Source organism: Hyla sarda, chromosome 10 (assembly GCF_029499605.1).
Source record: "Hyla sarda isolate aHylSar1 chromosome 10, aHylSar1.hap1, whole genome shotgun sequence".
NCBI lineage: Eukaryota > Metazoa > Chordata > Amphibia > Anura > Hylidae > Hyla > Hyla sarda.
In genome coordinates, this window is record NC_079198.1 from 103,307,526 (window position 1) to 103,334,208 (window position 26,683).

A 26,683-nucleotide genomic window follows, 5' to 3' on the forward strand; every position below is an offset into this window, starting at 1 on the left:
ACTGTGTACAGTACTGGGCACCAGTGTACAAGAAAGATGTAGTGGAGCTGGAGAGGGTTCAAAGACGGGCAACCAGAGTAATACGGGGAATGGGAGGACTACAGAAAGATTATCAGAATTAGGGATATTTCGTTTAGAAAAAGAAGGCTTAGGGGAGACCTAATAACTATGTATAAATATATCAGGGGACAGTACAGAGATCTCTCCATGATCCATTTATAACCAGGACTGTATCTATAACAAGGGGGCATCCTCTATGTTTAGGGGAAAGAAGGTTTCTACACCAGCACAGACGGGGGTTCTTTACTGTAAGAGCAGTGAGACTGTGGAATTCTCTGCCTGAGGAGGTGGTCATGGTGAACTCTGTAAAAGAATTTAAAAGGGGTCTGGATGCATTTTTGGAGAATAATAACATCGCTGGTTATGTCTACTAGATTTATAGGGACAGAACGTTGATCCAGGGATTTATTCTGATGCCATATTTGGAGTCGGGAAGGAATTTTTACCTCTAGTATGAGGGTTTTTTGCCTTCCTCTGGATCAACTTAGTAGGTATTCATTAGGGTCATAGGTTGAACTTGATGGACTCTGGTCTTTTTTCAACCTTATGAACTATGTTACTATGTTAGGTAGCCAATGTATCTGTCAATGAGCAGAACCAGTAGTCATAGGACACTGTGCCTCTGTACAAAACACACAGCAATGCAAAATTATGCTAGCGTTTGTTGCATAAAGAAGTGCGGTCAATTATGTAGGGTTGTCACTTTGGCAAAGAAATGGAGTTGTATGAAGGATATTGAATGCAGGTAGAAATGAGTCAGATCAGACTGAATAGGCTTCAAATCAACTGGTGCCAGTAAGTTAACCAGATTTGTAAATGATTCCATCTTGAAACAGGTCTATGAAATAATATATTCTAGTTGTGTTTATGGTACACGCCCGACCAATCGGACAGTGATCTACCAACGCAAGATTTTCATAGGTATTAAACAAGAAGTCCCAATTAGCGCTTACTCTATTTCTTCATATAAACTCATATTTTCATGTGAAATTCGGGAATCACATTACCAGTATAGCAGCTTGGGCATCAAAATCTACACCATACTTACCTGTTGTAAAGCGCTATTAACTAGATTTGTAAATGACTTCTATTTAAAATTCTGAATCCTTCCACTACTTATCAGCTGCTATACGCTCCAGAGGAAGTTGTGTAGTTCTTACCAGTCTGACCACAGTGCTCTCTGCTGACACCTTTGTCCGTGTCAGGAACTGTTCAGAGCAGGATAGGTTTGCTATCGGGATTTGCTCCTACTGGCCAGTTCCTGACACGGACAGAGGGGTCAGCAAAGAGCACAGTAGTTAACTTTCTGGCACCAGTTGCTTTGAAAACATTTGTTTTCCACCGGAAAACCTTCAATGGCCTATAGCGGAGCTTGTGAATCCTTGTGTGGGCCCTTTAGCTAGAGTGGGCTCCATCTTGTGTTAGTTTGAACACAGACAAAGGAACTCACCAAGGAGGAATACATTTTTCTTTAGAAGATACAATATATAGGGGGAGATTCATCAAAACCTGTGCAGAAGAAGAGCAGTGTGGTTGCCCATAGCAACCAATCAGATCGCTTCTTTCATGTTTCACAGGCCTCTTTATAAATGAAAGAAGCGATCTGATCAGTTGCTATGGGCAACTGCACCCCTATTCCTCGACAGAGGTTTTGAATAATTTTCCCCATAGTCTACAAATAAGCAGTAAGAAATCAACAACTACTTCCCAGTACATTGTGTCAGTGTTTTATCTCAACTGGTTTCTGATTAACAAAGAAGGGATTGGCGGCTGCTGTTTTCCTAAAGAAGGGATTGGCGGCCGCTGTTTTCCTAAAGAAGGGATTGGCGGCCGCTGTTTTCCTAAAGAAGGGATTGGCGGCCGCTGTTTTCCTAAAGAAGGGATTGGCGGCCGCTGTTTTCCTAAAGAAGGGATTGGCGGCTGCTGTTTTCCTAAAGAAGGGATTGGCGGCTGCTGTTTTCCTAAAGAAGGGATTGGCGGCCGCTGTTTTCCTAAGAAAACCGATCAACTATATCAACTAGTCCAATATTGATTTCCTTTGTGGTGTTTGCTGAACGGCACAGTCCTTGTACAAATCCAGTAATTGTTTTTCATGTAATGTAAAAATGAAATGATAAAATCAAATGTTGGATATAGACCAAAAAGTGACAGTATAAAACCCCAATACAGTGTTTCCCAAGCAGGGTGTCTCCAGCTGTTGCACTACACCTCCCAGCATGCCCGGAGAGCTGAAGGCAATAGCTGGAGGCACCCTGGTTGGGGAACACTACCCTAACATCATGTCACCTATTGCTTTTTTTTATGTCTATAGTACTTATAGACAATTTTTCAAAAGTTGGAACAGCAATCTATATTGATGTGGCATTGTCAGCAAATATTACCTCCTCCTCCTTCTATAAATATGACATCTGCTCTGGTCATGGTGTTTTAGCCAGAAATGACTTAAATGACTGTCCAAATATCCATTACTGCGGCTTATGCAACCACGGTAAAGTAGCCACGGTAAAGGAGGGGAGGGGGATCCCTCTCTGCTCTCCTCCTCTGCTGCTCCTACCAGACAGTCAGCGCGGCTGCGGCCCCTGCGCTGATATTACAGGGCCCGAATAGCAGGTATGTAGATGAAAACCCAGCTCTCTACCTCCAACACCATGCGCACGGACTGGCGTGGGCAACGCCAAAGGCACAAATAGAAGAAATTGGAATGTCCAGCGCCAAGTGAATCCAACGGAGCACTTTATTGATTAAAAACCTCAGTACATGGATAGAGTAGGCACAGGTGACGCATTTCGGCTCGTGGAATGAGCCTTACTCATTCCACGAGCCGAAATGCGTCACCTGTGCCTACTCTATCCATGTACTGAGGTTTTTAATCAATAAAGTGCTCCGTTGGATTCACTTGGCGCTGGACATTCCAATTTCTTCTACAGGGTCCGAATGTCGCGGATTTAAAAATGTCTCTGGCAGCGGGGGGGCCCCTCTGTCTGCCCCTGGTAGCAGGAGACCACTTTAAACAGTGGACTCCTACTTCTGTGCTGGGGCTGCAGGCTGCTGCAGGGGGTACAGCTGAGGCCCGGGCCCCTTACTGGGGTACTGGCTGTACCCCCCCCCCCCCCCTTGATGGCAGCCTTGTATGAGGTTGAGGTATCATGTTGAGAAATGTGGTTGGTATATGAGGACAAGAGCGTCATCTGGTAGTAGGTGAATATTTAAGCTTCTTCTAACCTGTAGGGTAAATGCACACACAGTATTTGGCCCTTATTTTGCTCAGCATTTCAGTCAGTGTTTTCACTAAAACACGAGGGCAACTTTTTTCGCCATAGTTTTACTCTGCACTGGTTCCACTTCCGGTTTTGGTAAAAATACTGCCCAAAATATTGTGCATGCATAAAGCCTTAGGGTTAATCCTCACAGGTCACATTTGCTTTGGATTGTACCCGCGGTGAAGTCTACGGTACAAGGCAAATAGATGACGATTACAAATGAAATTAGTCAGACTTTACCCCTTTCAACGTAGCGGTGAATCTGATGCACAACCCGCACTCAGATCTACATGTAACCAGGGCTCAAGTCCTGCAGGAACGTGTGGGAACTGAGTTCCTGCACTTTTTTCACAGTAGGATTCCCATTAGGAGGAGTCCTGCAGGACCAGCCCTTGAGTGGTATTCTTGGGTGAGTTCCCACACTTTTTTTTTCTGAGGACTTGACCCCTGCATGTAACACAAGCAGGTTTTACTACAAAATTTGTTTGGTGGGCTTTGCCTAATAGTGAGGTTCTATTTCTGTAAATTGTCTTTAACATCCATCTCTACAACCAATGCTAGAATAGATTATTAGCTATAGCATAACATAAGAGAAGGACAAAATACATGGAAACCGCTTTGAGAAGACCACCCAAAATTGCATTGAAAAGCAAGTCTTCTATGGGGGTGGTCTTCTTAAAGAAAATGGTCACTATACATCAGTGGTCTCAAATGCTGGCCCTCCAGATGTTGCAAAACTTCAACTCCCAGCATGCCCGGACAGCCAACGGCTGTCCGGGCATGCTGGAAGTTGAAGTTTTGCAACATCTGGAGGGCCACAGTTTAGGACCACTGCTATACATAATGTATGATTAACTGAAAATCCATCAAGGAAATCTGGGCTGGATATGGGGGACGTCTTTACATATGAGCCCTCATTTACTATGGGATTTCCATTAAAATTTTGTAGGAAAAAGTTGAATATGCATTTAATTATATTTATTAACAGCACACACCGCACACATGCGCCAAAGTTTGCTTATTTTTCTGACAGTTCTATTACTTTCAAATGGCCGTGGTTTTTAAATTTTACATAATCCAAGGGATTTGTGTATTTGTCCACCCTTTTTTGTCAAATTTTCAGGCTATAATATTTGACTTTCAATAGGGAGGATAAAAACGTTGGCACTTTTTGATGCACTTTGGCGCATTTATGTAATTGCTTTCACATGCATGCCCCTTTGGCCTGGTTGAATATGCCTACTGATCAGAAGGAGTGAAGGATGAGTGTCTGCTAATGGGTATGTTCACACTACGGAATCTCCATCTGGCGGCCGCCGATGAAAATACTTCGGCAGTAGGACTGTGCGGCACTGCGTCGTCCCCATTGACGCCTATACATTGCTCGTGAACTTCAGCGCAAAGAATGAACATGTTCTTACTTTGCACTGAACAATTTCAGCGGCAGAATTGTCCGCTGCTGAAATTCCTCAGTGTCTCGCAGAAGACCCTTTGACACTGATGCTAAGGTTCACAGCGCATAATTCCACTTGCGGAATTCTGCGGGCATTACGCAGTGGGAACATACCCTATCACTGGGGAAAAGAAAGCCATTATACAGTTAATTCTGTGTCCACACTTGGATGTTACTAAATGGTAACATATCTGAAATTACACCTCTTGATGTGAACATGTACCAAATCCTCTAACAATACAAGTAAATCTTAACCTGTAATTACGACTAAATAACACGAAGCTTACCCATAATTAAGGAGCTTATGACCAGGGTGCGACCACAATTTCACATGCATTAAGCTAAAGTTTGACACCCTTTCACAGTTCTTGCACATTCACAATAATGGCATAAATACAGTACTTCAGATAAAGACAGGTAGTGAATACTGAGCTGAGTAGCAAAGGCTATTTAAAAAAAATTTAAAAAATTTAAAAAATGAAAACATTAGGGGTGGGGGGTAGATTTATCTAGCATGGCGTCTAGAGATGAGCGAACTTACAGTAAATTCGATTCGTCACAAACTTCTCGGCTCGGTAGTTGATGACTTATCCTGCATAAATTAGTTCAGCTTTCAGGTGCTCCGGTGGGCTGGAAAAGGTGGATACAGTCCTAGGAAAGAGTCTCCTAGGACTGTATCCACCTTTTCCAGCCCACGGGAACACCTGAAAGCTGAACTAATTTATGCAGGAAAAGTCATCAACTGCCGAGCCGAGAAGTTCGTGACGAATCGAATTTACTGTAAGTTCGTTCATCTCTAATGGCGTCCCACACGCTGGTCTTAATAAAAGGGGAACTCGGTTACATAACATGTTATCCCCTAACTTGGATAAAGGGAATGTGTTGCCTAGAATTCTTTTCCTGATGTGTCAGCTACTGAAACATGTTCTTTTTTTAATCAGGTGTCTGATCGCAGGGGGGTCCCCACTCCGTGTAAGAAGACTGTTGACCACCGCATGAAGCTGGCGAAGGGTTTTGTTTATTGGGGGTGGGTTTTTCTCCTTTCGGAGAAGGGCTTGTGATGGACCGCATCCTCATGCATGTTTTTTTGTGTGAACACGTTTTGCAATTTTTGCTTGCACTTGGGTGACTTGAGAGCACATACCTCCATGGATATCTATAGGAGAGCTGGAGACACACGAGTGCTGTATCTCTGACCTCCATGGCTGCTCCGAGCAAGAGAAGAGCCGGTGTTCTAAACACAAATGTCCAGAACACCGGGGGCCGGGCAGGTGATTGATTGGGGGGGGGGTCCTTCCTAGTGCATGATAAACTCATAAAGGCACTTTCATAGAAACCCCTTGAGAGTTGTGTGGACATTAAGATCTCTAGAGATATGCCAACATTTTTGTCTACATTGCATAAGCAGATGCCTACATTTTTGAATAGTTGCACCTGGAATGGGTCGCCCATAATTAAGGTGAATATCACCAACATTTACTATTGTCCTCAGTTTTTAATTATCAATCATATGACTCAAGATGAACGTGTTAAATGCAAAGTATGAACCACACCTTTCTTCATATGTTTTATGTTTCCTAAAGTCTTCGTTCCTAGGGGACTGGGTTTTTTGTTTGTTTTTTAAGACAAAGATCCCTCAAATGCTCCAAGTAACAAAACAGGTTTGGCCAATACAAACTAGTTTCTTTGTCCTGTAATCTAATTTTCCATTACACATGAGAGCAAAATGTCGACTATTCACACTGTGCATTGTTAGGCTCATACCTTTGTGTTTGAGCAGAGCAACAAGGCTAAGAGTTACGGGACAATCTAAGATGCAGGACTGACAATAATGTAGAAAACATTGCATGTCCATTCAATTGTTACGTCTCAGAAGATTTAAATTCTTAAAGAGGGTCAACAATGAACATGGTTAGGTGCCAGAAGAAGACCTGCAAATCCACATAATGCTAAAGACAATCTCAATGTGGTAAATGTCAAAAGCAACAAGTAGATTTAAAGATTTAACACAGATCTAAGGAGCATTCTGTTGGGTCATACTAAGGGTCTGCAATTATACTGCCTTATATATTACCATAGTACCATATCATGTACACATAATATAGCAACATGGTATATACACAACAGTGTAATATGGTAAAAAATTATAGTAGCATACAGGCCCAAGAAAAAGTTCCATATATTATTGTTGCTATTGTGCTATTGGGCATTTCTATTGGGCTGTAGGTGTCAGGACAGAATTGTAGGAAGCTCCAAAATGCTGTAGGCACCAGCGAACAGTTACTACTTATGTCCATATTAAAATTATATATAGAATATGTTTGTGCTGGAGGACAGGATACATTCCAACAGTATACAGTAACCCCCGACCTACGATGGCCCCGACATATGATAAAATCGACATACGATGGCCTCTCAGAGGCCATCGCATGTCGATGTCAGCATCGACATACGATGCTTTTATATGTCGGGGCCATCGCATTAACTGCTATCCGACAGCGCAAAATGCTTAAGCTGCTGTCGGATAGCAGTTTAAGCATCCCTGGCAGGTTCGCTTACCTATTCCCGCTGCTCCGGGTCCACTTCGAGATCCTCCGGTGTCTTGCGCAGGGTCCGGGCCTCGGTTTCCGGCGTCGTTATTACGTCACTACGCACACCGTGTCAGCGCAGCAGCGTAATAACGTCACCAGAAAGCGAGGCCCGGACCCTGCAGAAGATGCGGAAGAAGCCGGAGGATAGCCAAGAAGACACCGGAGCAGCGGCACAGCATCGGGAGCCCCTGGGACAGCATCGGCAGCGGTGAGGACCTGGTCCGGAGCGACGGGGACAGGTGAGTACAGCTTCCTATACTTTACATTGCACGGATCCCTCAACATACGATGGATTCGACAAACGATGGGTCGTTTGGAACTAATTACCATCGTACGTTGAGGGACCACTGTATAGGTATATAGCCTACTGGACTGTATCTTACTTGGAGGTGGTGCTTAGGATAGAGCCTTTAAAGGCATGGTCTGAAAGCGAGAAAAATAGACAGCATGAAGACTGAAGCTGGTGTGGACCTGTGTGAAGTAACTCAGGCCTGGGAGAGACCCTATGAAGAGAACAGGGACCTAAAGCAGATTCAGATATCAATACATTTTGATGAATGCTTGTTTACATTATGTTCCAGGAACCGTCAAGTAATAGTGCCACCTAGTATAAATGAAACAAAAAATACAAAGCCTATTAATGGTCAGTGGTACAGGCTTATTTAGACCCCACCTCTTTTTACAATAACATACTAGAAATACTGGGGTATGAATAACAAGTATTCAAATTTAACCTTTATTGGGAAGTTACCATTAAAATCCCATGTAACCTGAGACAAACACTACCCCTACTAGAGTGACTCACAGCAGTCAAAAAAGAATAACCGCTTAAGAACCATAGAACATATTTACTGTATAAAGTAACTCATCCCTATTGCACCTGCGCCACCAAATGTCCCAACAGATCATGCAAAGGCTACTGCTGCGGATCACATGATATCACAAATGCCACTAGTAGACCAATAGCTGATGTTGAGAAAAATGTGGAAAACAACAAAGCATCTATGCATTTATTGCAATGGTCAAAGGGGTAACTGAGGGAACCAATAAATCCAATGATGAGCAGTGGCTCGGGGGTAAATCAGGGGCTAGTATATATATGAAGCCATTTTGATTTTGGATGTAAAGGTGGAAAATTGTATCAAGAGGGCTTCCCTCTTACATGCATCAGCACTGGGATCTTGTGAGAAGTGAGCTTGGATTATTTGGTGGACTCCAAACTGGGAAAAATATCTATGGTAATAGTTCCAGAACCAAATAAAAAAAATATTTATCACACTTAAAAGCACAACGGGCAATAGGCTTATATGTTTCGGGAGCTACGGTTCTTAGTCTTAGGACATGTCTGTATTTATATAACTAGAACCAACATCTTCTTGGATCAAACATACAGGGAACTAGGTATCTGCAAGGTAGATGTCATGTATGTTGCATTCACATACAACAAAACTATTTCAAATATATCAACTGAGGGTTCTTCTGTCTAAAAGATTTCAAACAATATAAACTATTAAAGAAAATATGTAGTTTATGCTGTTGAATGCTCGGCATGTCATCTTAAGTATGTGAGCTGCATCATTGGGAAATGAAGAATGAGAAAAAGATTGAAGGACATATCTCTAATTCTCCTTACCCCAGGTTTTCTAGCCTACTAACATTTATTTTTACTACACATGGTTAGGAGTTTTAACTTATTGCATTTTTACTCAATAGAAAGTCAATAAACCACTATTATTGACATAGTTTAATGTAAAAGGATTTGGAATTTTCTTATTTTAAACAACGTCCCTCCATAGCCTATGCGATCTGGTAAATAAATCATTTTACCAAAAATGACTCCTTACTTCCAAAAAAAAAAAAAAAAAAGCTTGAGAGTCTTGGCCACTAGGTGTCTGCCTTGTTTGCTATTTCCTGTCCAATCATTTTGTTAGGTTCAGTCTGTCTCTAGTAATAGACAGAGCAGGACAAAACACAGGTGGGCGCATGGCTTAGCTACTGCTATGTACAAGTGAGGGGGAGAGCAAGACTGTGTGCAGGCAAGCTGATCCGGTCTCTATGCTCTAGAAGATCCCCACTGTCCCTGAAAAGGTAAATCTAGGCTTCTCTCTAATCTCAGCAACAGTAGCAGCAGCTCAGTGTGGTAGCTTGGGGGTGTAGGGTAGGTAGGGTGTAGCTGTGCAGTGATGAAAGGGTGTTGGATTAACCCTTAACTGTCGTGACACAAGGGTGCGGGTTCCTCTTTGTATATGTTTATCCTACCGCCACCCGTCCCAGGAACGATAGGGAGGAATAAAGGATGGTCCACAACCGGAATTTTTGTAAACTGTAGATAACTTTACTGCCGATTGTATGCAGGTTAAACGTAGTAACAGTCTTTACAGAGGACCAGACTTTAGGCTCCTCATAGGTTTGGTTGGGACATTATAGGGAATAAGCTTGAAGTAATTGCTTTACGCTGTTCCACTGGATTTAGGGGAATTGTTTAGGTCCAGCAGTCATGTAGGATTAGGATTGAGTTAGAGTGAACTCACGGTTTTGTATTCGGCTGAAGTTAGCAGGCTTCAGGCCTAGATTTGTCTTGAAGGTATACACAGAGCTCTGCTCGTTGTCATATCCCAAGAGAAAGAGAGCGATCATTGGATAACAGAGCCCTTATATCTAAAGGGGCGGGTTTCAAGCTTACTGGACCCCAAAACCTGTCAGTCCTATGACAAAGCATTGTGGTACATCACGTGACATGAGCACCTGACCTGGAAGGTCCTTAACCTTAGCAGAACAATATAATTATTAATCATGTGACCTAAGGTCCCGGAAAGAATATTTACACTATACAATGTATGAAATATACACGAAATTAAAGAAGGAAGAGGTGACTAGGGGTTATCCCACTAAGAGACTCCTATCAGAACGGAGGAACTCTGGCTTTGGGGACTTACAACACAAGGTACAGTACATGTACAGTATCGGGACACGACATCAGTACTTAATATCACCCCTTCTTTGCTGTGCTGATGCTTTTTATTTTATTTGTGCTCCCATAGTGCCATTAAAAACTTCTCCCTCCATATGTCATCTATAGCAGTGTACTGTAAATAATCCCCCAGTAAAGTTCCAGCCTGTTCATTCCTGCCTGTTATATCATGATATAGTCATAAGAAGTAAGTCCTGTGCTGTGATTGGCCAGACACATATGGGGAAAGTAAGAACCTGTGTTTGCACTACTGGAAAACAGCCCATCTATGGTCCCAACCGCTAAAATGCGTGAACTGCTACTTACTGCCACCAGCTCCCGGTTTATACCTCCTATGTTCTTCTCAGCCAGGCTGTTCCTGCCTCTGCACTTCCTTGTCAGGAACATGGGGTGCAGGTGCTCATTCTTGGGAGATTTAAAGGGCCAGAGTGCACAAACCCAATCCTTTCCCTACCTATTCCTGCTCAGATAACCTATGTAACCTTTGTTGCTGAGTGTTATTGTGGATTCTTAGCATCCATAGCTAAGGTGTGCTGTACCTGATATCTGTGCATTGACCTTATCTTTATGTGTCTTCTGGATTCCATCCATCTGCCTGATCTCTCATCTGCCATACCGTCTCTCCTGTGTCCAACCCAGATTATTGACCCAAAACCTTTGCTGCCTGTCTCAACCCTCTTGCTTGTACTTGCCTCCACTTCTGCCTTACTCCTGTGAACTGTACCAACTGTCTAGCTGACTATGCTTTTTTACCAGTGCCACCTGGTCCACTGGGCAAGCCTTTACCTTCACAGGACCACACTTAAGGAGCAACCTGGTACCCTCTAGCAGCAGAAGTGCAGCTTCCACATCCTGTGAATATAGGGCTAAAACCTATAGGGTACTGCACTGCAGGAGTTTTAAAATGTAAAGGGGGAGGAGGAGGGGGAATTTTGTCATGCACCTCCAGCAGCAAATTACTCCCAAGAATAAACGGAATTAGGCAGCTGAAATCCAACATGCCTGATTCTTCTCTTTCCTTACATCAGCCATTGAGGGGGAGTTGGAAAGCCACTGTATACAGTAGATTGTCACACATACTGTATTTTTCGCCGTATAAGACGCACTTTTTCTTCCCCAAAACTGGGGGGAAAAAGTCGGTGCGTCTTATACGGCGAATACACCCCTATGGCGGCGGTCCCTGCGGCCATCAATGGCCGGGACCCGCGGCTAATACAGGACATCACCGATCGCGGTGATGTCCTGTATTAACCCTTCAGACGCGGCGATCAAAGCTGACCGCCGCGTCTGAAGGGAAAGTGACACTAACCCGGCTGTTCAGTCGGGCTGTTCGGGACCGCCGCGATATCACCGCGGCGGTCCCAAACAGCCCGACTGAATAGCCGGATTAGTGCTTACAGGACACCAGGAGGGACCTTACCTGCCCCTCGGTGTCTTCTCCATTCAGGGATCCCCTGTATGGCCGGCGCTCTCCTTCCTCGTCATCACGTCGTCGCGTACGTGCGTCGGCGTGCGTAACAACGTGATGGCGGCGACGGAGAGCGAGGATACCCGGCCGGCAGCAGAGATGTTCCGGAGCGACAGGGACACGGCGACAGCGATGGAGCGACATCCAGGGCAGCGGTGACGGGTCTGGAGCGGCGGGGACATGTGAGTATTACCGCCTATGCAGTGGTCTTCAATCTGCGGACCTCCAGATGTTGCAAAACTACAACTCCCAGCATGCATACTGGGAGTTGTAGTTTTGAAACATCTGGAGGTCCGCAGGTTGAAGACCACTATTGGGTTCAAAATCTTTATTTTTTTAGATTTTGCACCTATAAATTGGGTGCGTCTTATATGCCGGTGCATCCTATAGGACGAAAAATACGGTATGTATAGTCAGCTTAAGGGCTTTAGGACTAGCAACAAGTGTCCTTGTGTTGACCATTGTGCTTTTACAAAGGACCTGTAGCTAACTCCCAACAAATGATATTGCATTATCATTAAATAACTTTGTGTATCCTGATGACACACCTTTTTATAGTGTCTTGATGCACCCTCCCATTCCTGAGATTTGAGGGTTTATAGTTTGTCTGACAATTCAGGAAATCAGTCAGATGGGCATGAGCTTTATTTTAATAATGGGAGTGCCTCCTATTATTATTAGGTGATGGGCGGTATTATACAGTCAGGGGCTGAGTATTAGGCATTTAGGTCCCTCAATGTACAACATTCACACCCTCTGACTGTATAACCCTGCCCATCTCCTGATATTCACTCTCATTATTAAATTAAGGTCACGCCCATCTGACTAATTCCCTGAATTCTTAGACAAACTTTAAACCCTCATATCTCGGGAACAGAAGGGCTTATCAAGAACCTGTAAAAAAATGGTTTTTGTTCAGGGCATCCTAAGCTATTTCATGACAGTGAGACCTTAATGGAAAACTGTTATTAGTGTCACCTGCACAACCTGTTGGTACAGACTTGGATGACAGTGATTAAAATGATACATACAGAAGAATAACGTAGCACTCGCACAGTTAAATGAGTTTTCATTCCACAAACCTTATGCAGGTCCTTTGTAAAAACATATATGCACCTATAATTGTCACCACAAAAATGACTACCATAAATTCCAAAAGTAGATAAACTTTATTAATAGAGAAAAATATAATAACAACTGGACAGACAACCCCTAACCCATAAAATACATATACCCCAAACCATGCATGGGATCCCAGGTAACATCAACCATAATAGTGGAGTATGCCAAATAACAAAGATACCTCCTCCATATAACACTGTAAGGTAATGTCAACCATAGACCCTATAAGATCAGAATAATACATCAATTCAGTACATTACCTGTGACAGGCATACTTCTAGTGACCATCAGGAGACCCCGTGCACCTCAACAAACGTTGTTTCGTGGGTTTCCCCACTTCGTCAGGAGGTAATGTATGCTCACCAAAGCCTGCTATTTATATATCCCTCCACCTATCGGCGCACGAGCCGATCACCGGAGCAGGGATCACGATCCCGCGGCGCCATTGGGCTTCCGTCGCCATGTAAACATGACAGCTTCCGCCCATATGAGGCACGTAGGTACATTCCTTTGTAAAAACAGGTCCTTTGTACAACACAATTGACATTTTAGTGTGTAATAGACCTTCATCAGAATCCAGATTGCTGGGGATGTAGGTAAATAAAAGTAATGGCCAGACGCCGGGAAATAAGGACGGAGTAGTGCAAGTTATTCTTTTTGTGCCCAAAGATTGGGGATCCTACTTGGGCACCACCATCAAGAAGGAGAGTGACATATTTATCTATACATAAAATGATGCTTACTCACACCAGATCCGTTATGCCTATTATGCGGTTGACGGCTTGGAGTATTATGAAGATTTCTGCACCCTAAAAAATCCTGCGTCAGAGTGAAAAAGCAGCAGCCGTGACATCAGCATGCTCCTGAAGCTCCGCCCATGCCCCAAGCCTGCAACCCAATAAGAAGCCTAACGGACAAATGGAGTGACTGATCTGGCAAGGGTAAGTGTCATTTTAATCAGTGTCACCCGCACTAGAAGCTTGTACCAGTTCTCTGGAATGCGATACCTCAAACCCTCAGACTCAATCACAACATCCGCAGTTTTAAACATGCCCTAAAGACACATTTCTTCAAGCAGGCCTATAGCATTCAATAATTTGCCTCCACTTCTACCACTTTGCCCCTTTTGAAACCTCTGGGTTTTGGAGATATCAAAAGCTTCATATTTGACAGTCTCCCCCCTACTCTCTATGCACTTTAGACATTCGGAGATTAGCTAGTGACTGGTTCACTCTCCCATTTATGAAATATGGCTGGGCCATTGCATACCGTGTTTCTCCGAAAATAAGACCGGGTCTTATATTAATTTTAGTCACAAAAAACACACTAGGGCTTATTTTCAGGGTAGGGCTTATTTATTTACGGTATGGGGGGCTGCAGCAGTGTGGAGGATGGGAAGCTGTAGGAGTGTGGAGGATGGGGGGCTGCAGGAGTGTGGAGGATGGGGGGCTGCAGGAGTGTGAAGGATGGGGGGCTGCAGGAGTTTGGAGAATGGGGGGCTGCAGGAGTGTGAAGGATGGGGGGCTGCAGTGTGGAGGATAAGGGGCATCCTCCACACTCCTGCAGCCCCCCATACTCCTTCAGCCCCCCCATCCTCCCCTTCCCCTGTCGTCCTCCACATTCCTACTGTACCCTACAGAAGTGTTTCCCAACCAATGTCCTCCAGCTGTTGCAAAACTACAACTCCCAGCATGCCCAGGACAGCCTTTGGCTGTCCTGCTGGGAGTTGTAGTTTTGCAACAGCTGGAGGCACACTGGTTGGGAAACACTGCCTTACAGTGCCCCCCACCCCTCTGCCATAATAAACTTGGGTACCAGTACTTATTTCACTTTCTTACCGTACGGTACCCTGCGGCGAGATCTTCTCCTGTAGCTTACCGTAGCAGCCGGGGGAAGGGACACGTCCGTGACGTTGGCCGTGCATACGTGCCGACGTTTTAGAACGTCAGTGTCCCTGCCCCGGCTGAATTACGGTAAGCTAACTTGCCGCGGGTGCCGCGGGACCAGCCAAAGGAGGCGGGGTGGTGGCCGAGGGGGGCTGTGGGGTCTGCGGGCATTACTGGGGTGGCCGGGGGGATGTGGAATCTGCAGGCATTACCGCACTGTGGTGGCCGGGCGCGGTGTCGGGTCTGCGGGCATTATTGTGGCGGCCAGGGGGGAGGGGCTATGGAGTCTGCTGGCATTACTGTGGTGGCCATGAGGGGTCTGCGGGCATTACTGGTGGCTGCGGTCCGGATCTGGACCGTGGTCCGCCAGCAGATTACCCCTGGACTAGGACTTATTACCCCATAATCCCGCTAGGGCTTACTTTCGGGGTAGGGTTTATTTTCGGGGAAATACGGTATCAATAAAAGCACTTTATGCCTTCTGTATCAACCCCATTCCTCGTAGTCTGTAGGCTCTCGCGAGCAGGGCCTAAGTACATTTTATCTGTTTCATTTTTCTGTTTACTGTTTGGAATGTGAAAAAGGAGAACCACGTGATATAAAGGATACACAAACATTATGAAGATAAACATTTTAATGAATGCATCGATTACATAACCTTACATAACCTTCCCCATGAGAAGACAATGAGGCCAGTTGTGTTTGTACACACTTATTATGTCACCTGTTTGGCCTGCTCACACTGTAATATTTGGTAATGGCAGATGTAAGAACAGCAGATGCTAAATGATAAAATATTAGTTTATGGTTGTAGAGTTCTATCATAGGACGTGACATACCACAGCAAACGTTCTCAAACTCCTGAATATGACAAAATACAATAAACATACAGGCTTATGTTATGACCATAAAGGTTATACCAATAAAACAGCAATGGTGGCCCTTGTCCCCTACCATTGATGATACATTGTTTCATTCTGAGGGTCAATTGTGGTTCCAGCATTCAAGAACCCACTAGAAAGTGATGACATGTCCTATGTAAAACTCCTAAAACTAAAACTCCATAAATTGTCTTTTCAACAAACTCTGCAGAAATCAATTAAACACTCTCTGACAAAAAATAACACACCAAGAAGGAGATGTTGGTATTGAATAAAACTTGTAGCTTAGATACAAGATCAGATACTGTTGGGAATGAATGCATATAGGTTTCACATGGCATCCTGCAGCACATTTGCCACACAAGCCGTGCCTGTAGATGCTGCACACTCATAGGTTGCTGTAGCTGGCTCATCAGGAATGCTACATCTGGAATGATACATCTGGTGACCATGCAGGCCAAGGAAATGTTGAAATCTGTCAGAGCCAGTCCTGGAAGACCCTGTGAGTTTTATCCTGCTAAAAAATAATGCCAGTGAGAGGCAACAGTGAGAGGCAACACATGTCCTGCACATATCACTAAGCTGTTGGTGTCCCTCGTATCACTACTATATGACCGACTGTGGCGGGCCATGGCTCACCAGATCATCACTCCAGCAGTTGGGGCAGTGTGTTTCTCCACAAGCCTTCACACTTAAATCAGACCATCATCAGATCCCAAACTCGAATTTTTCGATAAAGACAATACATTCCAGTCCATAAATAGGAGGGTGAGTCATTTGAGAAAGCCATTGACTGTAAAAAGACTGCACATGTATCTTACCCCATTGTTTTACTGTAAGTATTATGTTACCCCCAATTCTTGGTTTACAGCTAAGATTGGTCAGTACCATTCTATAATGTCTTCCATGCTGCTGATTGGGGTGTACAATGGAGACACAGAAGTACAGGATGCTCTCTTCTGTTTGTGTGGAGTGAATGGGAAACATCATTTAGCTCCAACAATTTGATATTTGAGTTAAAGGGGTACTCCCGTGGAAAACTTTTTTTTTTTTAAATCAACTGGTGCCAGAAAGTTAAACAGAAAAAATCTTAATCCTTCCAGTACTTTTTAGGGGCTGTATACTACAGAAGAAATGCTTTTCTTTTTTTATTTCTTTTCTGTCACGACCACAGTGCTCTCTGCTGACCTCTGCTGTCCATTTTTGGAACTGTCCAGAGCAGGAGAAATTCCCCATAGTAAACCTATGCTGCACTGGACAGTTCCTAAAATGGACAGCAGAGGTCAGCAGAGAGCACTGTGGTCGTGACATAAGAGAAATCCATTTCCTCTGTCGTATACAGCCCATAAAATGTATTGGAAGGATTAAGATTTTTTGAATAAAAGTAATTTACAAATCTGTTTGACTTTCTGGCACCAGTTGATAATAAAAAAAAAAAAGTTTTCCACGGGAGTACCCCTTTAAAGCCTGCAAAGGGGACCTGAATCCGATTGAGCACATCTGGGACTTCATGTCTCACTCCATCCACCAACGCCACCTTGCACCACAGACTGTCCAGGAGTTGGCGGATGCTTTAGTCCAGGTCTGGGAGGACATCCCTCAGGAGACCATCCGCAAACTCATCAGGAGCATGCCCAGGCATTGTAGGGAGGTCATACGGGCACGTGGAGGCCACACACACTACTGAGCCTCATTTTGACTTGTTTTAAGGACATTACATCAAAGTTTGATCAGCCTGTAGTGTGGTTTTCCACTTTGATTTTGAGTGTGACTCCATATCCAGACCTCCATGGGTTGATAAAATTGATTTTATTACAAGACTGGAGGCTCCATTTTGCAATCACTTCTTTACTAATTTAAATGTTAGCAGCAAGATAAAACAATAAAGTTTATAGAAAAAAAACGTTACATATGCAAATGAAGTGTATTATGCAGCCAATGAGAGGCTAGCACAGGTGATATGAGGCAAGGTAACATACAATACTTCCTCTTCTTTGCTGTCCCTCAGAAGTTAAGTATATCTCACATTTTTGCTCTGCAAACATACTATTATCGTTTTAAAAAATACATTTATCTATACTTAAACATACCCTCAGTTAACACCCTATACAGTTGCTTTACATTTTTATCTCCGCTGCCATTCATTCCTTATTTTATTTTGTCTTACAAGCATAGACTTATATATCACTTTTCCTCAGGTCTTATTCACCTCTAGCTTATATCATTACCCCTGGTACTTACCGTTTACCTTCCATTCTTAGCCTCTTTTCTCCCCTCCATATACCTATTCATTCTTCTCCCCTCAGTATCGCTGGTCTCGGCATTGCCGGACTTCTCGCGATACTACGCGAGCTGGTCCTCAGCTTCGCGCTCTTTGGTTTTCCCCCGCTCTGTGGTTTTCTCCGCTCTTTGACTGAACTATCAGACGTCTTCTGTCAGTCAGAGTGTTCGCTCCCTCAGAGACGACCGCGGCATTTCGCTTACTGAAAGCTCTCTTTAAGTCAATTTTCTTTCCCCCTTTCATTGTTTTTTTCCAATAGTAACTCCTACTGGCATACTTTTATTTTTATTATTAACAATTTCTGTCACATTTACTCCGGTGCCGGTGATATAATTTTTCATATAGATTTTCTGCTCATTTGGCCAATTTATTATATATTTTTACCTCATTTATATATATATATATATATATATATATATATATATATATATATATATATATCCTTATTCCTATATATTTAACATATATTGCATTATGGCCAATGAACAAACTGTTAAAGACATGGAGTCCATTAATGCCCAACCTATGGATAGCAACTCCATGCAGTCTATGGTGGACTTATCAGTCCGGATATGCAATGGCCAGTATACCAGAGATTGTGGCCCAATCCATGGCTCTATTCATGTCCCATGATAAGTATCAGCAACCCCCCAAGGCTGGTCCTTCTACCCCGTTGGATCATTTTTGGTCCGCGGAGGACTCTACTTCAAATTTAGCCAGGGGATGTGGAAAGTCTGGGAAGGCCACCCATAAACGGCCTATGCCTACTACCGGTCCTTCAAAATCCTATAAAAAACCTAAAGTGGTTAAGGACCAGGTTCCATCTTCTGCTGTTACCAAAAGCAGACATACTGATGCTAAAAAATCGCATCCCATACCCTCCACCCGGGAGGAGAAACATGACAACCGGGTTAAAAGAGTATCCCGGAGAGAAAAACCGGACTCTTATAACACCTCCCCTGACCAATCCTCATCTGAGGAAGGTGAGATCTCGGAATATGCCTCAGACTCTGAATATGAGGACATCTCTGATAATGAAGAGCCTACTATGGCTATTGAGGACCCTAAGGCAGTCATTATGGACAGTGCGGGAATCCCGTATTTTGACCCAAGCCTACTTAAACATCCACATTCTGGAGAATGGGATCCTCATCCCCAGGTGACCCAATTTTTAACTCTATGGGTCAGAAAACCTATAGATAGAGCCACTCGCATCAGGTTGCGAGCAGAATGCCCTAGACCTAATATTCCAAAGAAACTATCCATTACCCCAGAGATTGACCCTCCATTGATTAAATACCTAAACAAATCAGGGAAAAATCCCAAAAAAGGTATAGATCGCTCTTTCAAGACAATCCAGGACAGATTTTTAGACCTTCTGGGTCCCTTAACAAAAATTTTGGACCTCACTGAGGAGGCTAGTTCCTCTGGCAACCCAGTGAACTTAGAAGTCCTTAAAGGATGGGCTCAAAGGGCCCTGTGTATATTTGGTGGCATTAATACTACCATCTGCACTGAACGTAAAAGGTCCATTCTATTAAAATTGGATCCTCAGTTGATTAACCTAGCTACAACTGAACCTGAATCCTCCACCGAGGGCCTTCTCTTTGGAGACACGTTTATTAAAGAGATAAATAAATATGTAGCATTATTTTCATCTCTTGATAAGGCCCAAACATCCCTTAAGAAGGTTTTTCAACCTCGGGTTTTACCCAGGGCTGGGAAAAGAAGGGGCAATTTTCCCAGCCGCCAGTCTCAAGAGAGACAATATACACGTGCCCCCCCCAAGAACAGACAGATTCCAGAACCCTACTTCCACCTATCAATCCAGTCCATTCTTTCCAACAAGAGGAAGACCGTGGAGAGCCAGAGGACATCGCGGATATCCCAGATCTCGACCCAACGCTGGTAAGTCTTTATCCAATATTTTCTTCCCCACTTCCATTAGGAGGAAGGATTGCATATTTTTTCCATACCTGGGCCATAATAACATCCGACCCGTGGATTCTAAGCACAGTCCTGGGTTATCAGATACAGTTTGTTCAACCTCCTCCTCAAATTTTAACCCCTCATCCAATTCATTTTTCAGAGGAAAACAGATCACTCATAGATTCAGAGATCATAGAACTAAGCTCCAAAAAGGCAATCATCCAAGTACCCATGCATTCTCAAGGCTTCCTGAGCAATCTTTTTCTAGTAAAAAAGAAAGACGGTGGGTACAGGCCTGTTATAAATCTAAAGACCCTAAACAATTATGTACTCTATCAACATTTCAAGATGGAGGGCATCCATCTTTTGAGAGATCTACTATTACCACACGATTGGTTGGCGAAAATAGATCTCAAAGATGCATACCTTACGGTTCCCATGCATCATGAATCTCAACCTTACCTCCAATTTTTATGGAAGGATCAAAAATGGCAATTCACCTGCCTACCATTCGGCCTATCCTCGGCCCCATGGTGCTTTACAAAACTGCTCAAACCGGTTGTGGCAATCCTAAGGGCCAGAGGTGTCCGTTTGATTATTTATCTGGACGACATCCTCCTCATGGCTCAATCCTTATCTCTAATTCGGCTCCACATTCAATGGACTATGTCTCTCCTCTCCAATCTGGGCTTTATTATCAATACAGAAAAATCCATCCTTTCCCCCTCCAGGGAGATAGAATTTTTGGGATTTCTAATAAATACTCAATCTGCCCAGCTCAGTCTTCCCCCCAGGAGGATGAAAACCATTCGAAGAGAGATTCATTCCATTTTGAACAAACAAACAGTCTCTCTTCGTTCGATAGCTCGCGTAGTAGGGCTTCTTTCTGCTTCGATTCAAGCGATTTTCCCAGCTCCGCTTCATTATCGAGCTCTCCAAAGGTTGAAAGCTCAACACCTTCGGAACGGTTTGGGCTACTCGGACGAAATAGCTCTTACTTCGGATACCACAGAAGAACTTCTGTGGTGGCTAAGACACCTCCAGGATTGGAACGGGAAGACTATATTCAATTCCGTTCCAGATCTGATCATAGAATCAGATGCCAGCCGTTCGGGTTGGGGAGCCCGCTGCGGTTCCTCTTCGACAGGAGGAAAGTGGTCCCCAGAGGAATCACTCTTCCACATCAACTGCTTGGAATTACTGGCGGGTTTCTTCGCTCTCAAGAGTTTTGCGAAGAACAGATCAGATTGTTGCATTCTTTTACGAATGGACAATATCTCCGCTGTACAATATATCAACAAGCTTGGTGGTACAAAATCTTTTCATCTGGCCAACATTACCAAAGACCTTTGGCATTACTGTCTTCACAAGAACATCACCATCAAAGCAGAATACTTACCAGGTCTGTCCAACATCATTGCGGACTGGAATTCCCGATTCCTTGCGGATTCCAGCGATTGGCAATTGGACCCTCAAATATTCTCCCGCATCAATTCTCTTTGGGTTCCTATTCACCTAGACCTCTTTGCTTCACGACTGAATCGTCAGGTTCACCGTTTTTACAACTGGCGCCCCGATCCGGAAGCAGAGGGCATAGATGCCCTTCTCCAATACTGGCCCCCAGAGAACCTATATGCATTCCCTCCTTTTATTCTGATTCCGAGAGTTCTCCTTCTCATCAAATCCCAGAAATCGACGGTAATTCTCATTACCCCTCTATGGCCAACACAGTCTTGGTTCCCTCAGATTCTAGAAATGCTTATCGATTTTCCTCGCCTAATTCCCGCTCATCCGTTTCTCCTTCAGGACCCTGTGGGGAACCCTCATCCTCTCATAACCTCCAACAATCTTCCTTTGATAGCCTGGTATGTTTCGGGTTAACAGACCCGAGTTGCGAACTTTCTAACTCAGCTAGAGAAATACTCTCAAGCGCCTGGGCTCCAGGTACCGGATCTGCTTACAGATCAGCCTGGAAAATTTGGACTAGTTGGTGCATGCAACGGGATTTGGATCCCATACATGCACCTTTAAATCATATTATAAATTTCCTATCTTCATCTTTTGATTTGGGTAAGGCCTACCGTACCATAAACGTTTACAGATCTGCCATTTCTTTTTACCACGCTCCTATCAATTCCCTTTCTGTAGGTAAACATCCCTTAATTTGTAAAATATTCAAAGGCATAAAATTCAGACGTCCGCCTTTACCCAGATACCAATCTACTTGGGATGTCAATATTCTCTTGCAGTATATCATTTCCTTAGGGGATAATCATTCCCTTTCCTTAAAGTCCCTATCCTTGAAACTCACTGCCTTACTTTGCCTAATTTCTCTTAAACGAATTTCTGACGTTAGAGCCTTAGATATTTCTCATAGGCAATACCTACCTGATGGTGTTCGTTTTTCTATTCACAAACGCACTAAAACTTCTCTTCATTCAGTATTTTATCCCTCTTTTCCTCATCAAAAACACCTCTGCGTAGTTTCCTGCCTTCAGGCTTATGAACTGAGAACTCAACCTTTTCGTAACCATTCTGACTCTCAATTACTAATTTCTTTCTGTAAACCCTACCGTCCTGTATCATCTCCTTCCTTAGCCAGATGGATGAAACAGATCATGCATTCGGCAGGAGTTGACATTTCTATCTTTAAAGCCCACTCCTTCAGAGGAGCCATGTCCACAAAATTAAAACAATCAGGAGTATCCTTGTCGGATATCCTTAAAGCAGCTAATTGGTCTTCGGAATCAACTTTTAAAACCTTTTATTTCCGACCAGATCCCCATGTTTCTATGAATATTATTTAATGTTGTTCATTTCTGCATGCTTTATTGTTAAATCTGATCAAGTTTATTATTATTATTTATGCTTTAAACTTGCAAAATGGAGCCTCCAGTCTTGTAATAAAATTGGAGATTTTCCTAGTCCTTATGAAGGAAAATATGGATTTTATTAAAGACAGGAGGCGAACATTTTCCCTCCCTTTATCCCATCCCTTTATTATTATTGTTGTTTTCTGTCTCTATCTTTTTAGTGTAACTCATGGACTGTCAAGGATCTTCGTGTCAACAGAATATTCATCCATTCCACATCTTATAAGACCGGTTTCCAGTTTCTCATGAAGTTCACTCCTGTTTATCCCTCTTCAGGACTGTTATCCACAATCTTCTCAGACTCCTAAAAACTATGCTAGTTGAAGATGATTTATTTCTTCAGATATTGTTTCTTCACTCCAACAAATTCTTATAGGACTTTATTGTCTTGTTTCCTTATGTTGTTTTATTATAACGTTTTGCATCAAAGAAGAGGAAGTATTGTATGTTACCTTGCCTCATATCACCTGTGCTAGCCTCTCATTGGCTGCATAATACACTTCATTTGCATATGTAACGTTTTTTTCTATAAACTTTATTGTTTTATCTTGCTGCTAACATTTAAAGTAGTAAAGAAGAGATTGCAAAATGTTCGCCTCCTGTCTTTAATAAAATCCATATTTTCCTTCATAAGGACTAGGAAAATCTCCAATTCCCATTGATAAATTTTATGTGATTTTGTTGTCAGCACATTCAACTATGTAAAGACAAAAGTATTTCATCATTCATCCAGATCTAGGCTGTGTTATCTTATTGTTCCCTTTATTTTTTGAGCAGTGTAGAAATATTTTTGAGCACTGGAGAAATAATAATAATAAGTGGATAAATCCAATCTATCCATTCTTTTTTTCCCCCTAAGATCAGACCACTGGTGAGCATTGACCAGCCCATGTAGAGATTGTTGACTCCAATGTCCTAAATGGATAGTACTATTTTGATGGCTGTGGTGTGAACTATGGACTGGTGTCACCTCCACCAGTGAAATGATAAATTGGTACCTTATTAATAGGAGGTTTTTTTTTTTTTGCTATGATCCTGGATAATTCTATTACATTACATATCATGTGAATCATTTACCAGTTGTGAATCGGAGACACAGAGAACTCCTATACTGGAAGTTATGTTAACAATATGAACTTTGTACTGGAAAAATTCCCTTGTTCTATAATAAATCCTTACTTGTGAACTAAAAGGGGAATTATTACATTACAACATTATCTTTCACATGACTAACATGAATCACTCCCAGTCTTGGAAATGAGCATGTATATTTTTTTTTCATAGAGAAGGGGTAAAAAGTAGAATTCAAAGTGCCCGATAGCAACCCAAACTACCCAATGTCCATCAGACCTCGTAGCACCCGGAATAAGGAATAAATGGAATGAGCTACAGTGTCAGGCACAGCTGCTTTTATGGTATGTGCCTGTGCAAATAGTGACAGGTGTGCAGTGCTTGTGCAGTCTGTAAACAGCCCCACTAACCACACATTGACACACAACAGTGCCTTTGGATAGGGGATAAGATGTCTAGGGGCAGAGTACCCCTTTAATGTATTGAGGCTGAGAACAGGAAGTGCTAACAGGAGGGAAGGGTGGTTGGTTTTAGCCAAGTGTGAGCATGTTTAAAGGGGATTGTCCATAATTACAAAAAGCATGGCTGCTTTTTTCCCAAAAACAAGGCCACAACTGTCCTCAGTTCATGTGTGGTATTACAACTCAGCTCCAAAATTGTAGACCTGCACCAGGCTGGGAAGACTTAATCTGCAATAGCCAAGCAGTTTGTTCTGAAGAAATTAACTGTGGGAGCAATTATTAGAAAATGGAAGACATACAATACCACTGATGATCTCCCTTGATCTGGGGCTCCACGCAAGATCTCAGCCCGTGGTGTCAAAATGATCACAAGAATGGTGAGCAAAAATCCCAGAACCACACGGGTTACCTAGTGAATTACCTGCAGAGAGCTGGGACCAAAGTAACAAAGGCTACCATCAGTAACACACTACACCGCCAGGGACTCAAATCATGAAGTGCCAGATGTGTCCCTCTGCTTAAGCCAGTACCTCTCTGGGCCTGTCTGAAGTTTGCTAGAGAGCATTTGGATGATCCAGAAGAGTATTGGGAGAATGTCATATGGTCAGATTAAACCAGAGTAGTACTTTTTGGTAAAAACTCAACTCGTCATGTTTGGAGGAGAAAAAATGCTGAGTTGCATCCAAAGAACACCATACCTACTGTGAAGCATGGGGGGGTAAACATCATGCTTTGGGGCTGTTTTTCTGCTAAGAGACGAGGACGAAAGTAAAGAATGAATGGGGCCATGTATCATGAGATTTTGAGTGAAAACCTCCTTCCATCAGCAAGGGCATTGAAGATGAAACGTGGCTGGGTCTTTCAGTATGACAATGATCCCAAACACACCACCCGGGCAACGAAGTAGTGGCTTTGTAAGAAGCATTTCAAGGTCCAGGAGTGGCCTAGCCAGTCTCCAGATCTCAACCCCATAGAATACCTTTGGAGGGAGCTGAAAGTCAGTGTTGCCCAGCGACAGACCCAAAACATCACTGCTTTAGAGGAGATCTGCATGGAGGAATGGGCCAAAATACCAGCAACAGTGTGTGAATACCTTGTGAAGACAGAAAACGTTTGACCTCTGTCATTGCCAACAAAGGGTACATAACAAAGTGTTGAGATAAACTTTTGTAATTGACCAAATACTTATTCTCCACCATAATTTGAAAAAAAATTATTTAAAAATCAGACAATGTGATTTTATGGATTTTTTTTATTATTATGTCTCTCATAGTTGAGGTATACCTATGATAAAAATTACAGGCCCCTCTCATTTTTTTTTGTGGGAGGACTTGCACAATTGGTGGCTGGATAAATACTTTTTTGCCCCACTGTATGTTAGTTGTAATTATTGGTAACCCCTTTTGATGTGAAAATAATTCCCCAGACAATTCCCTTAAAGTCCCCTAAAAACAATAAAATGTAACTTTCACGTCACGCCCCCTGACGAAGTGCCCAGCAATGAAATGTACGTTGAGGTAAGGTATGCACGGATCTGGCTCGACATATGGAACACAAGTATTCTCTTGTTATTTTTCCTAGGTGGGTATTTTTCCGATGCTGTTTCACTATCTTTATGCATAAGCAGAGCTTCTTTACTACTTTTTGATGTTTGAGCAACTTTTTCTGCGTTGTTATTGCCTTCTTTTCCTCTTTGCCTGGGGTTTCATTGTTTGTGGGTCGGTATCTGTTCATACTATCCACTATGTGTCCTGGTGTCTATTTATTTTAATGTGATTTTAGATTGTCAATAAATATTTTTCTAGTTTACCTATTTGTTTTTGTGTAAATCTGTTTTTGTTTTTTGGTGTATCATGTCATAGAATGTACACACTCACTAACCCTACGTAGTGGGGATTTTTGTTGAAGAGATAGTCTTCTTTGTAAAGACTGCTTTGAAATTCTGGTTCCAGCTTCCAACAGAATTAGCCAAATCCAATGGATAATTATACCATATATATATATATATATATATATATATACACACATACATACATATTCAGTACAGCCCAAAAGTTTGGACACACCTTCTCATTCAGAGTTTTCTTTATTTTCATGACTATGAAAATTGTAGATTCACACTGAAGGCATAAAAACTATGAATAAACACATGTGGAATTATATACATATCAAAAAAGTGTGAAAATATGTCATATTCTAGGTTCTAGCCAGCTTTTGCGTTGATTACTGCTTTGCACACTCTTGGCATTCCCTTGATGAGCTTCAAGAGGTTGTCACCTGAAATGGTCTTCCAACAGTCTTGAAGGAGTTCCCAGAGATGCTTAGCACTTGTTGGCCCTTTTTGCCTTCACTCTGCGGTCCAGCTCACCCCAAACC

At 42.9% G+C, this 26,683-nt stretch overlaps 1 long non-coding RNA gene across 1 annotated transcript in view; it reads left to right on the plus strand.

The window, feature by feature from the left end:
* Positions 1 to 6,033, plus strand: part of LOC130294164 (uncharacterized) — a 40,037-nt gene extending 34,004 nt beyond the window's left edge. Inside the window, exon 4 of the long non-coding RNA XR_008848408.1 lies at positions 5,715 to 6,033. This is a non-coding gene — a long non-coding RNA (uncharacterized LOC130294164). The remainder of the gene's footprint in view (positions 1 to 5,714) is intronic.
* The last annotated feature ends 20,650 nt before the right edge of the window (positions 6,034 to 26,683 follow it).